Raw genomic sequence first — 12,739 nt, forward strand, 5'->3', positions numbered from 1 at the left:
TGCATTGTATCCACTCAATCCACACACAATTTCAACCCGTTTGTCACCTATAACCAGTGTTCGGCAGTAACGCGTTACTAGTAACGCGTTACTGTAACGCAGTTACTTTTGACAGTAACTAATACTGTAACGCATTACTTTTTAAATAAAGTAACTCCGTTATCGTTACCATATGGTGCGTTGTCCGTTACTTTTTTAAATTAATTAGTTGCTGGAGCGGCTGAGAAGTGTGCGCTGTTACACAGTACGAGATCACTGAAGAGACTGCTAGCATTATACAGAGCGAGAGGACACATAAACTCACTGGCTGAGTTGTTTACGTTAACACGTGAGGCAGCGCGAGCACGGAGATTACAAGCTGCACGGAGAGCGCTGAGCACTTCAGATGCGCATTTAAAACACAGACAGCGAAACGGTATGAATACAGAACACTAAAGTACACATTGCCATATCATTATAAAGTAATATTTTGTCTAGATGCTGCATCAACAGAGAAAGAACAGAAGCTTGCCGTCGAGTCTGAGAGGAATAACATTAGTAACGGCTAACTTACCTCAAGCGATTAAAGCAATGTGACCAAAACACACGCAGACCTGACCCAGATGTTTTATGTCGCAATTGTTACCATCTATTTGCATTAGTTTATATCCAGCTGGTCACTGTTATGCATTCATTAGCCGGCGAAGTTGTATTTTTAAAGCTGACGTGATTGCTTACATTGATATGTTCATGCAGCGACATCAAGTTTCCTAATCAAGTGTTCTAAAATTTAAGCAAATAAAGTGAAAGACTATACATGTAATATATAGGTCTACATTTATGTAATTTTAATGCTCTGGCCTTTGCAGATATTTAAATATGGCCATCTTCTATAAGCTTGAATCATATAAAATGGTAACACTTTACAATGAGATTACAATTTTAGCATTAAATATGGTTAATAAATGTTGTAGAAGTATCATTCATTGTTAGTTTTTTAATTTCAACATTTACTTAATACATTTGAAATTGAGTTTAAATTGTTATTGTATCTGTTATTACCTTAGTTAATTAGCCTACTATGAACTAACAAGAATGATCAAGGTACAATTGTATTGCTCAAATATTCATTCATGCAGTAAAAACGTATTACTGTCAGCTGCATGAACATATCAATGTTGAGAAAGCAAACACATCACTAGCTTTACACATGCTTGTTTTGTTATTTATTTCAGAAATCCTTGTGATATATTCAGTTTGTGCTGGTCTGACTTAAATAAAATAGTGTTTAAAAATTACTTTCTGTTTAAGTCAGTTTTGTGTTTGTATAGACCATAACGCATAAAAGGGCATTAATGGGAACATTAAAGAACTTTCTTTAAAAAAGTAACTAAAAAGTTACTTTTCACAGTAACGCATTACTTTTTGGTGCAAGTAATCAACAAAGTAATTGAGTTACTTTTTGAATGAAGTAACTAGTAACTGTAACTAGTTACTATTTCTTAGTAACTAGCACAACACTGCCTATAACCCAGTTGTGCAGTCGCAGAAAGTTTAACCCGAAAGCGAGCCGATAGACATGGTGGAGGGGGTGTCTACCTCTTGCGCCGAACGGTCTCCGCACAAATCTCCCGGATTTTGAAAACCAAATGTTGACAGGTATGCGATAAACTCACTGCGTGCTACAGAGACGCATTTAGTGTGATCGGGTTGATTATTGAGATACTCCAAGGTTATCAAAAAATGTACTTTTGATTAAAATGCTAAATTTGGTGTTACATTTGTCGGTGAAAACTTACATTTTTTCACGACAGTAATTTTTATTTTGGGTGAAATATACACAATATTGCCACTATCCACGATACATGTTGTTGTATTGCGATATATCGTGACACAATATATTGTTACACCTCCTAATTTGCAGTGTAAACATTAGCAAAGGTTAATGAACACAGTTTATGTTAGTTAATGCATTAACTAATGCGACCTTTCTGTGATGTGTTACCACACTTTACAACTGTACATACATTTTTTTTTGGATTTGTGGAAAAAAAGCATAATTTTGTCATTTTTTTTGAGTTGTCAGGATTGTAAAGAGATGTTATTTTTAGCTCACAGAAGTTCTACTCGCTTCTGTCTTTCATCACAAAAGTCTGATAATAATCTTCTATCTTTATGTAAGTTTACTACTGTCTTCCATCAGACAACAACAGCATGGAGTGTGTTACTGGAACAGGTACTTTATTGCAAATCCATAAACCGGCTTTTCAGCTGGAGAACGGCATGTTTATGATCACACTGCAATAACTGTGTTCGAAATTGCTTTTCAGAGGAAAGCACTGCTTTACTTTTATTTTTTATTAGCGCAGAGGCATCAATATGTTTCGAATGAACAAAGATGTAGCTAAAGCAACAATAATGGTATGGACTTTAAAAAAAATCTCATTTAAATTTCATTTGCCATGTTATTTAAACACTTCGTCCTTTGTAACAATGTTCATGATGTCAGTTCAAATAATAAAATAAACTAATGCCTCATGCTTAACTGAATCAGCAGTGGTTTAGTCATTTATTAATGCACTGCTAAAAAAAACTCCACTGAGATATTTTTCTTGTTTCAATGAATGAAGTGCTTTTATTATGTAATATTAAGCACTTATTTTATTTTTCACAACCTAACGCTCTTTGACTTTCTCAGTTTGTGTAAACCTACTTCGAGTTCAGAGTCTCTTACATGAATTTCAAACATGTCTAGTAAAATTATGTGGTTTTGTTTTATTAATACAGAGTATAGCCTACTTCTTTCTTGATTTACCCTGAAAGAATGGAAGTGAAATGTGACAACATGCCCCATAGGTGGAGCACATTATAACATGACCATATGACAGAATAAAATGATATCTGATCTAATCACAAAATATACAAGACAAAGTAAAATATTTTCTCAATAAAATACAATTATTAACTTTTTCATATAAAATAAGGGCATTTTTTAATCACTAAAAATAGTCATTTTTTAAGTTTGACAACAAACACCACAAAACACAGCTATAATAGTTCAAAACATAATAATAATTAATAATTTCTGAACATTGGCTCTTAGTCTTTATTCACCTTTTTCTCATGGTTTCTCAATAGACTGCATAAAAGTCTAGAATAGAATACCATAGTTCTAATAGGAGCTCATTCGCGGTGTGACAACATGCCCCGCCTGAGCAACTGGGGTTTAAACCCGGCGAGTGTTTCTGTGGTTAGATGAGCATTAAACAACTATCTCAACTGATATAAGATTACAATAATATCAGATTTGTACGGTGGCCGAGAGAGCTCAACGCGCTGCAACTGAAGAAAACACATGCAAATACAAAAAAACACATGCAAATAAAATAAAACGCATGCAAATACAAAAAAACGCGTGCAAATAAAAAAAACACCCGCAAATTAAGAAAACATCTTCATCAGTTTCACAACACACGTGTGCTCCAAAAACTCACAACACCACCAAATACAAACGCGCTGCAAAAGCTCACAACACAAATACAGAAAACGCACTGCAAATAACACAGAGCACAACGGAAATGTTTCCAGAGGAACCAAATAAGTGACGAACCCGGCTGGGACGTGCTGGAATAGATATCCATAAATCTATGCGTCCATACATATAGTTGTATGTATGTCTATATGTATGGACACTCTTGAAAATGAGATGTTGCATCTCAAGGGGCTATCCATTAATAAAATTGAAATTGAAATTAATTTCCTCATTATTTTCACCTGGGATGTTCCCATGACAACGCAGCACAGCGTCCATCAGCTGAAGAGCTGTTCTTACCACAGAAATATAATGCTGTCAACATAACGGATGCAAATACATTTTTAGTTTTAGTTTACAAAAAAGCTTTTAAAATATGCGTTATATCTGTGTGTCTCAACTTTAAAATTTTGGACCCTACATTACCTAACATTTCTTACGAAACTTTTCTTTATGAAAATGTAATAACATGAAACAATTTGTACAGTGTAACTGATGTATAGATAAATATCTTTCCTTCATGATTTTCTTCTTTATCTTTTTTATTTATTTATTTTAGTTTCCAGCTCATTGTTCTTTTCTCATTTGTATTCTGATGACATTGAACACATTGTTAATACATTTTGTACATTGTAAGTTGTATGTCATAAAAAAAATGTAATCTCTGTATGTTTTGCACAAATAAATAAATAAAGTATAATTTTAAGCTGTAGCACCAGCACGCATAGATTTATGGATATCTATGCCACTGCCAGCACGCACGTCCCAGCCGGGTTCGTCACTTATTTGGTTCCTCTGGAAACATTTCCGTTGTGCTCTGTGTTATTTGCAGTGCGTTTTCTGTATTTGTGTTGTGAGCTTTTGCAGCGCGTTTGTATTTGGTGGTGTTGTGAGTTTTTGGAGCACACGTGTGTTGTGAAACTGATAAAGATGTTTTCTTAATTTGCGGGTGTTTTTTTTTATTTGCACGCGTTTTTTTCTATTTGCATGCGTTTTATTTTATTTGCATGTGCTTTTTTGTATTTGCATGTGTTTTCTTCAGTTGCAGCGCGTTGAGCTCTCTCGGCCACCGTAGATTTGTCTAATTTGAAATAAACACAAAAAACAGAGATGAAATTTTACTTTAGCTGTACATGCTTAAATAAATGTTCAGTGATATCTTCCTTTTGTTTTTGTTTTTGGCACATTTTTTTCTCTATAATGATACGGCAACTAGTACTAAGTTTGGTCATGTGTGCCAAGTTTTAAACCGTGTGTGTGTGTTACAACGAGCCCGAGTTAGTGTGTGTCCCGCTCACCCCTATAATGCTCTGGAATCCTGAGTCTTTCTTTCTCTTTCACGCCGCTATTCAGCATTTTCTATTTGAGTCACGTCGCTCCTATAGACACAATATTTACACACGGCAGAAGAAAAAAACATAAAGAAGAGCAATGTGTGTGTAGAACGGGCCCTGAGCGAGCGAGAGCCCTTTGTGTCGGAGCGAGAGACTGTTAGTTCTGCTAGTTCTCGGCCGTGACGGATTGCAGAGGTGTCAGGCGATGCTGTCGGGACGCACAAAACCCCCATAGTGGACATTCCTACACCCTAATCGAAGGGTTAAGCAGACGACGGGCGCTTGTAAACCTCCACGTGTCCTTCAACACCTGAACTGACCCACTGCACCCTCAACAATGGAGAATCAAGACACATTCAGCATGTGCGATGGATTCGAGCCAACATAATACAACAAGAGGCTTTGCATCTCTGAGATATAGTTTAGCATGTGTATTGATGACACATTGATATCGTTTAGTCTCTAGCGAAGGCCGACTCAAACGCTCCACTGCCGTTTCTGAAGACGGATCCTTTCCTGTTTGCACAAGCCGAATGGGTTTGTTTTTTGCAGGAACCCCAGAGAAACGGTCCGCTGACCCCAGATCAGTCGAGAGAAGAGACGACACCACAACATGATTCAAGATGTAATTCACTTCAGAATTAAAATATCCTGTTGATTTACTCTCCCCAACGTCATCCAAGATGTTCACGTCTTTCTTTCTTCAGTCGAAAAGAGGAGGAAAACACTCCAGGTGTTTCTCCATATAGTGTCTTCAATGGGGTCCAACGGGTCGAAGGTCCAGATGTGAGTTTCAGTGCAGCTTCAAAGTCTCGACACAGTGACTATTGTAAAGTAGTGTGTGTCTGAACCCGGCTTAAAAGTATGTTTCCATAAAGAAGAATAAAGGGTTCCATCACTTCAACACTTCACCAACTTTTGTTTTATGTTAATATTTTAGCTATCATTAACTTGAATGTTGCTTATATCCTAGACTGGGTGTACGGAAGCGTATTGCATTCACTTGAAGAAAAAAATCTACTCTGTTTTTCTGAATTAACGAGTTAATTATCTCAGAATTACGAGATAATTTTTCATGGAAAAAAAGTTTTTGCTCTGTTTTTCTGAATTAACGAGTTAATTATCTCAGAATTACAAGATCATTTTTCATAGATTTTTTTTTTGCTCTGTTTTTCTGAATTAACAAGTTAATTATCTCAGAATTACAACATAATTTTTCATGGAAAAAAAGTTTTTGCTCTGTTTTTCTGAATTTCTGAGTTTTTGAGATAATCAAGTCATTAATTCAGAAAAACAGAGCAAAAAAAAAAATTCCATGAAAAATGATCTTGTAATTCTGAGATAGTTAACTCATTAATTCAGAAAAAACAGAGTAGATTTTTTTCTTCAAGTGAATGCAATACGCTTCCGTTTGGGGGGAACGTAACAATATATATATATATATATATAACCTTTTCCTATCATTGGGCTCATTTATGGACTCATTCAATTTTTTATTTTGATTAAATTGTATGAACTAAACAGCTCGTAAACATACTTTATCAGTAGAAAAAATGTAAATAACCATTAACCATGAGAGTATTATGCAATCATTTAAGACATTTCTCCTTACAAAGAATCTTTTTGGCTTTAAAATTGAATCAGAAACCCCACAGAACCACATTGATCCGTATAGGTTTGACATTAAACATGAGTTGGAATGAGATATTTCCAAATGTCTTGTTGTGTGCTCCACAGAAGAAAGGAGATCGCAGGATCTGGAACATGATGGTGAGTAAATGTTGACAGAATCTTCATTTTTTGGGTCAACTAGTGCCTGAGAAACGCACAACCTCATTGCGACACCATTGAATAAATGATTAATTTGAAATATGCATCAAAAGGCCAGCGCTTGTTGATCAGGGTCATCACTGTTTGAGTTCCAATGCAACAGTGGTTACTGGCACATCCGTGGTTTTAGAGAAGCAGAGACTCCCTGGAGGTTTCCCTGCTTGGCATTGTCAGGCTGCGTTGACGTCGAGTCTCAAAGTGTAAACACTCAGTCAGTGGTTTGGGACTTCTCTCACTTTAGAAGTCCAGAAGGTGTTCGCGGTGATGGATGGATGGAGTGAGACTAGATTTGGAGGCGGTGAGGTAATAAGAGGCGTTCAGAAGAGTTATGATGGCCTGTTTATCAGACTCCCTGTCGTCCTGTTAGCCACAGCTAAATCAGACCCACGGGACGCTCCTTTCCACGGAGAAAACCTCTGTTTGTTTGCTTGCTCAGTGGCATTAGCCTTTATTTCACCAGCGGCGAGACACAGTGACACAGAGCCCTTTATAAAACGCTTTCATTGACTTTATTATACGGGATTGCAGAGCCATTTTGTATTCCAGTCACGTCAAGGAGAGGCTGAGAGGCCAGAAATGGGTGCTGGAACAGTGTTATGTTAGTATCATTGAGATATATATTAGTTAATTAGGTTACACTTTATTTGAAGGGGTCATTGTTAAGTGTAATTATATATTTAAGTACTGAGTAATATTAATGTGCTTACTATAGGGTTAGGGTAGGATTAGGGTTTGGTTAAAGGTTAGTTGCATGTAATTATGCATAATTTACTGTTATTACTATGGTAAGTACATGTAACATTTGCAACAAGGACGCTGTCAAATAAAGTGTTACCGTTAATTATAATAAGCTTGGCTCAGAAGTGATCGGCTGACTTTTTCTGTATTTCCTGAGCAATGAAACCTACAAAGCAAAACATTATTCACAACAAAAATGGAATATATAAAAAGAAAAAGCCATAAAGCAAGTGTTTCTGGCCACAAGGGGGCGGCCTTGACCTGAAAAATACAGATTTAAAATAAAAATCTCTTTTTTTTTTTATCTCTTTTTTGTGTGGTCAAGAACCGGCGATATGGTCATGAAGATATTCTCGCAGAAAGGCTCTTGTGTTTTACAACATCATCCTTTTCTGTGAGATGACGAGTGAAGGCACAAACAGTCACATGTTAATAAAAGGTTTTTAAATCCTCCTGTGAGCGGACTGACAGTATGTGTGTAAGAATACTTTTTTATCCATTACGTCCCAAAGCACAGCAATTACAGCACAGCAAAGATGAAGGACGATCAATCGTGTTAAACACACAAAGAAGGCAAGATCTCATGATTCCTCTCCATCTTCCTCTCTCTCAGATCTCCAGCTGAACTCTCAGATCGCATCCTTGGTTTAATGCAGGTTTATGGTGTTGTGCTTTTCAGGGAAGGCTGTAATGGAGTGTGTATCCTCGGGAGTTTAGCGTCTCACACACAGATGACGTCATGGCTCGCTGAGTTTGCTGAACACTTCTCCATAGGGAGCAAACTCATAGAGATGTGTTCTGAGGACTGACAGATTCCTGCAAATGTATACATTTACATCAAATACATAATTTATATTGAAAAAGAAAAAAATAATTAAGTTCTTGTTTTTAATATTTATAAAGTTCTATTTTCCTGAATATCTGCAGTGCACGCTTGCAAATGTGACATTGAGTTAATACAATATTGTCTGTTTCCTACTGTTTCTTTGAAATGGGCCTCTAAATCGCAATGGCTGCCTCTAATGTATACAATACAGGTGAAACTCGAAAAATTTGAATATCGTGCAAAAGTTCATTTATTTCAGTAAATCACCTTAAAAGGTGAAACTAATATATTATATAGACTCATTACATGCAAAGTGAGATATTTCAAGCCTTTATTTGTTATAATGTGATGATTATGGCTTACAGTTTATGAAAACCCCAAATTCAAAATTAGAATATTGTGAAAAGGTTTTCATATCTGTAAGCCATAATCATCAAAATTATCTCACTTTGGATGTAATGAGTCAATATAATATATTAGTTTCACCTTTTAAGTTGAATTACTGAAATAAATGAACTTTTGCACCATATTCTAATTTTTCGAGTTACACCTACACAGATATATGTATGAAACGCTGTCAGTCGCCGCGTGACGCGTGATGTTTCGTGATCAGCCTCATATAACTCTTCACTTTTTCACTTAGGCCTACTTGTCCCTGTAAATGGATACATTACACTGGAAAAAAATGATTATGGCCCCAATTAAATTAAGCATAGGCCTAGTAAAAATTTTAAATCATTTCAATTTAGTTGTTGATTTTAATTTTTACAAAATTCATTGGTTTTATAAGAGTTACATGCGTTATGAACCAAGGTATGTGAATTAATTAAAGTAAGTCATATTTCATATTATGTATCACTATTTATTACAATAAACCGGTTGTTGGCTGTACAAAGAATATAAATTGCTCAGGTTCAGAACACGTCTTGACTTCCACAGACAATTTTCACAATTTTACAGACGTGTCTGATAAATTCAGATCTCCTCGTCCATCACGAGCTCCTCGGACTGTTGCTTTAGTCCTGACAGTTAAAGGAACTGTTTTGCGACTTTAGTATCCCCCAGAGTTAGATAAGTCCATACCTTTTTCATCTCTGTGTGTGCCGTAACTCTGTCTGACGCACACACCGCTAGCCTAGCTTAGCACAAACACTGGAAGTAAATGGCTCCAGCTAGCATACTAATCCCAAGAAGTGACAAAACAACACCAACATTTTCCTATTTACATCACTTATTGGGATTAATGCTACCTGGAGTCATTTATATCCAGTGTTTGTGCTAAGCTAGGCTAGCGGTGTGTGCGTCAGACAGAGTTACGGCACGCACGGAGATGACAAAGACTTATCTAACTCTGGGGGAAACGGTGAAGAAGCTAAAGTCCCAAAACGTCGCGTGTTCCTTTAAACGTGTCGCGTGTGAGATGTGCGGATGTGAGTTCAGGGATTTCCACTCCGGCCTGTTGGCATTTGTGCCTCTGACTCCTGATCTACCATCCATTCCCTTTATTTATGTGGTCGATCCAGACGGACAAACACAATCCATAACGTTCACTGCAGTGGAGCTTTACTGGGTAAGAGGCAGACATGAAGCCCACCAGCTGACTCTGTTGACTTTGGAGTGGATAAACTGATGAAGGCAACACTTCAGTTCTCTCAGGTCATTATCCACGAGGAAGAGGATGTTGTGTTTCATTTTCTTACTCATCTGCTTTTTCTCTCGTTTAATTTCTCTGTCTAATTTCCAAGTCTATCCCAGATTCGGGCACTGTTTTTCCTCTACTGTGTGCGGTCTCACAGGTATTTATATTCATGGTTGGCAGCTAAAGTTATCCGTCAAATCCAAAAACAACATAATACAATATGATTCTCACAGTACAAATATTCTGTAATAACTATGAATAAAACCCGAGAGTATAATTCTTCAAAATTGTTACTTTCGAAAGCTATTTAGATGGCAATGTGTTTCCCCTACTGAAAATATTTTGAAAACCAAAAAGCTTTAGAGTAAAATTATTTACCTCGTTTTTTTTTTGTTTTGTTTTTAAGACTTAATGGTGCCTTTAATCAGAGACAGATTACCACAGCATAAATCCTATTTCCCGGCTCAGAATGATACACAGGTCAGAAACCCCAGGGCTCGGGATCGTTAGCTGTGATGGCCAAACCAAACAAGCTCAGGAACGGCTTTAGACTCGGAGGAATTGAAAGTTAAACAGAAAACACTGAAGTGCGTCACGCATCAGCAGGTACAGGTGCTCTCACTCCGAGCCTGGACCCTTGACCAGGACAGGGTTTCGGCCCAGATGGACCAATGAATAACTGGACCATAAGTCTATAGTTCAGACAGGCGTGCACGCGCTCGGGGAGCCGATTAACACCTGGCTTTTCGGACGAGGTACCAATCCATACTAATGATGAAGGTAATTAATCAGCTGAAAGCTCGGGTGCAATGGAAATGGCTGCTTTAGGACAAATATTTGTGTACTAGATGAGTTAAATGAGCTATTACGGAAGGAATGTAACGTGCAGCTGTGTTTCAATTAGTGTTTTTAAATCAAATGAAGTCGTGTGCGCAATCAGACCCGCAGACGTGCTCTTGGCCATCAGCTTCAGAGGACGTGTCGTGTGAGAGGAGGTCGTTTCAGGGCGTTTGACCTTAGACCTGTGTTGCAGATGAACCCCATATATCATTCGTTCTGGACGATCTGCCTTTATCTCAACATCTGCAGATGATTGTGCTTTAAATGCTCCAATGATAATCTGCATTTTTGTTGTTTAAATATTCACAGATCAATTTATCACAAGTTGTTAATTACATTTATGCATCAGGCAGAAGCTTTTATTTAAAATATTTTATCATTTTGATTTTCATGAGTGGCAGCATGCACTACAAGAGCTAAATGTCGAGATATATATGTGTGTGTGTGTGTGTGTGTGTGTGTGTGTGTGTGTGTGTGTGTGTGTGTGTGTGTGTGTGTGTGTGTGTGTGTGTGTGTGTGTGTGTGTGTGTGTGTGTGTGTGTTTCAAAGACTCTACAAGTTTGATAAAACCATCAAAATATGAGGAAAGTATTTTATATTTTTTGAAAATTTTAAATAGGAGGGAAGAACAAACACTAAACTTTTTTACGGAATTAATCTGCCAGAATTATTTGGCAAAAAAAAAAAAAGTCAAACTAAAGCTTCAGGTTTTATTTTACTCTGAAAAAAAGTGCATAGAAAAACAAAAAGCTGACAGGAAAAAGTAGACGTTGACTATATCATAATCAGTTATCAATTTTTCATTGGTTCTCCCTTGTTTTTGCATGTGTTTAAAATTTCTTTGTATGACAGCCTGCCTGGCCCAAAAATATGTCGCACAATTTGGCATGATTCACTGCATTATTATTGCAAATAAAACAAGCACAACACAATGCTTACAAAAATTAAATATATTTGAATTAAAAATGGGTGAAAATGTCAATTTTTCTAGTCCAGACATCACTTCTGGCCAATTCTGTATATAAATAAAATACTAAAATTAAATATAGAAAAGATGTACTTCTATAAGTTGAATTAGTTTAATTTGGACAAAGTTAAGTTATAGCCAAAGTAGAGCTCTTCTCAATCTCATGTTGTTATGAGGACCTCTGCTGGTGGATACACGCACACACACTTAACACACACACTTAACACACTTAACACTAAATATTTTGAGCATGCACTGTTTTTATTCTCTCGGTGTAGATTATCTGCAGGTAAAGTATTCAATTAGTAAAGCTGATATTTATGATCACAAATTTACTTTTAATGTTGGCTGTATGATGTCAGGTGCTCTTTGTTGTTAGTGGCTTGTTATGATTGCTCTCTCTCTCTCTCTCTCTCTCTCTCTCTCTCTCTCTCTCTCTCTCTCTCTCTCTCGATTTCCTGAGCCGTCTAGAGCAGGGGTCTCCAAACTCGGCCCTTGAGGGCCCCTGTCCTGCAGAGTTGAGCTTATTTAAACACACCTGAGCCGGCTGATCCGGGCCCTGGATCGAGTTTGGAGAGCCCGCTCTAGGGTTTGCTCAGGTTGACTCGAGTTCCTCTGCTATCGCAGCGCCCGTCGTCCCCTAAAGCACACTGACACAGATCTACACACGTGACTGACAGACACCAGCTGCCTTCCCTTCGCTCCGTGCAGACACTATTAATAATGCCTCTCGATTCTATCTCAAACAAACAGATAAACATAGATAGCATATTAAACACCAAGTTTAAACATGCATGCATGCACAGGCACAATTCTCTGCACTTCAAAACAAATGTGTGGCATAAATAGAGAGAAGTGTTTAAAGTGCATTATTGCAATAATTTTGTCAAGTCTTCACATCTGATCTTGCTGCCAGATGCACTGCAAGACTATCCTCTGCGTACGCAAGCAGAAACTCAGAGTCTCCTTCAGGTGTCACTTATTTTCCTCTCCAAAGACATGTCTACTTCTGTCTTGGATTGAGTGACTCCTTGACATTTGATCTTCCAGTAAT

This window comes from Rhinichthys klamathensis, unplaced genomic scaffold, assembly GCF_029890125.1.
Source record: "Rhinichthys klamathensis goyatoka isolate OS25496 unplaced genomic scaffold, OSU_Roscu_1.1 h1tg000617l_1, whole genome shotgun sequence".
NCBI classification, from domain to species: Eukaryota; Metazoa; Chordata; class Actinopteri; order Cypriniformes; family Leuciscidae; genus Rhinichthys; species Rhinichthys klamathensis.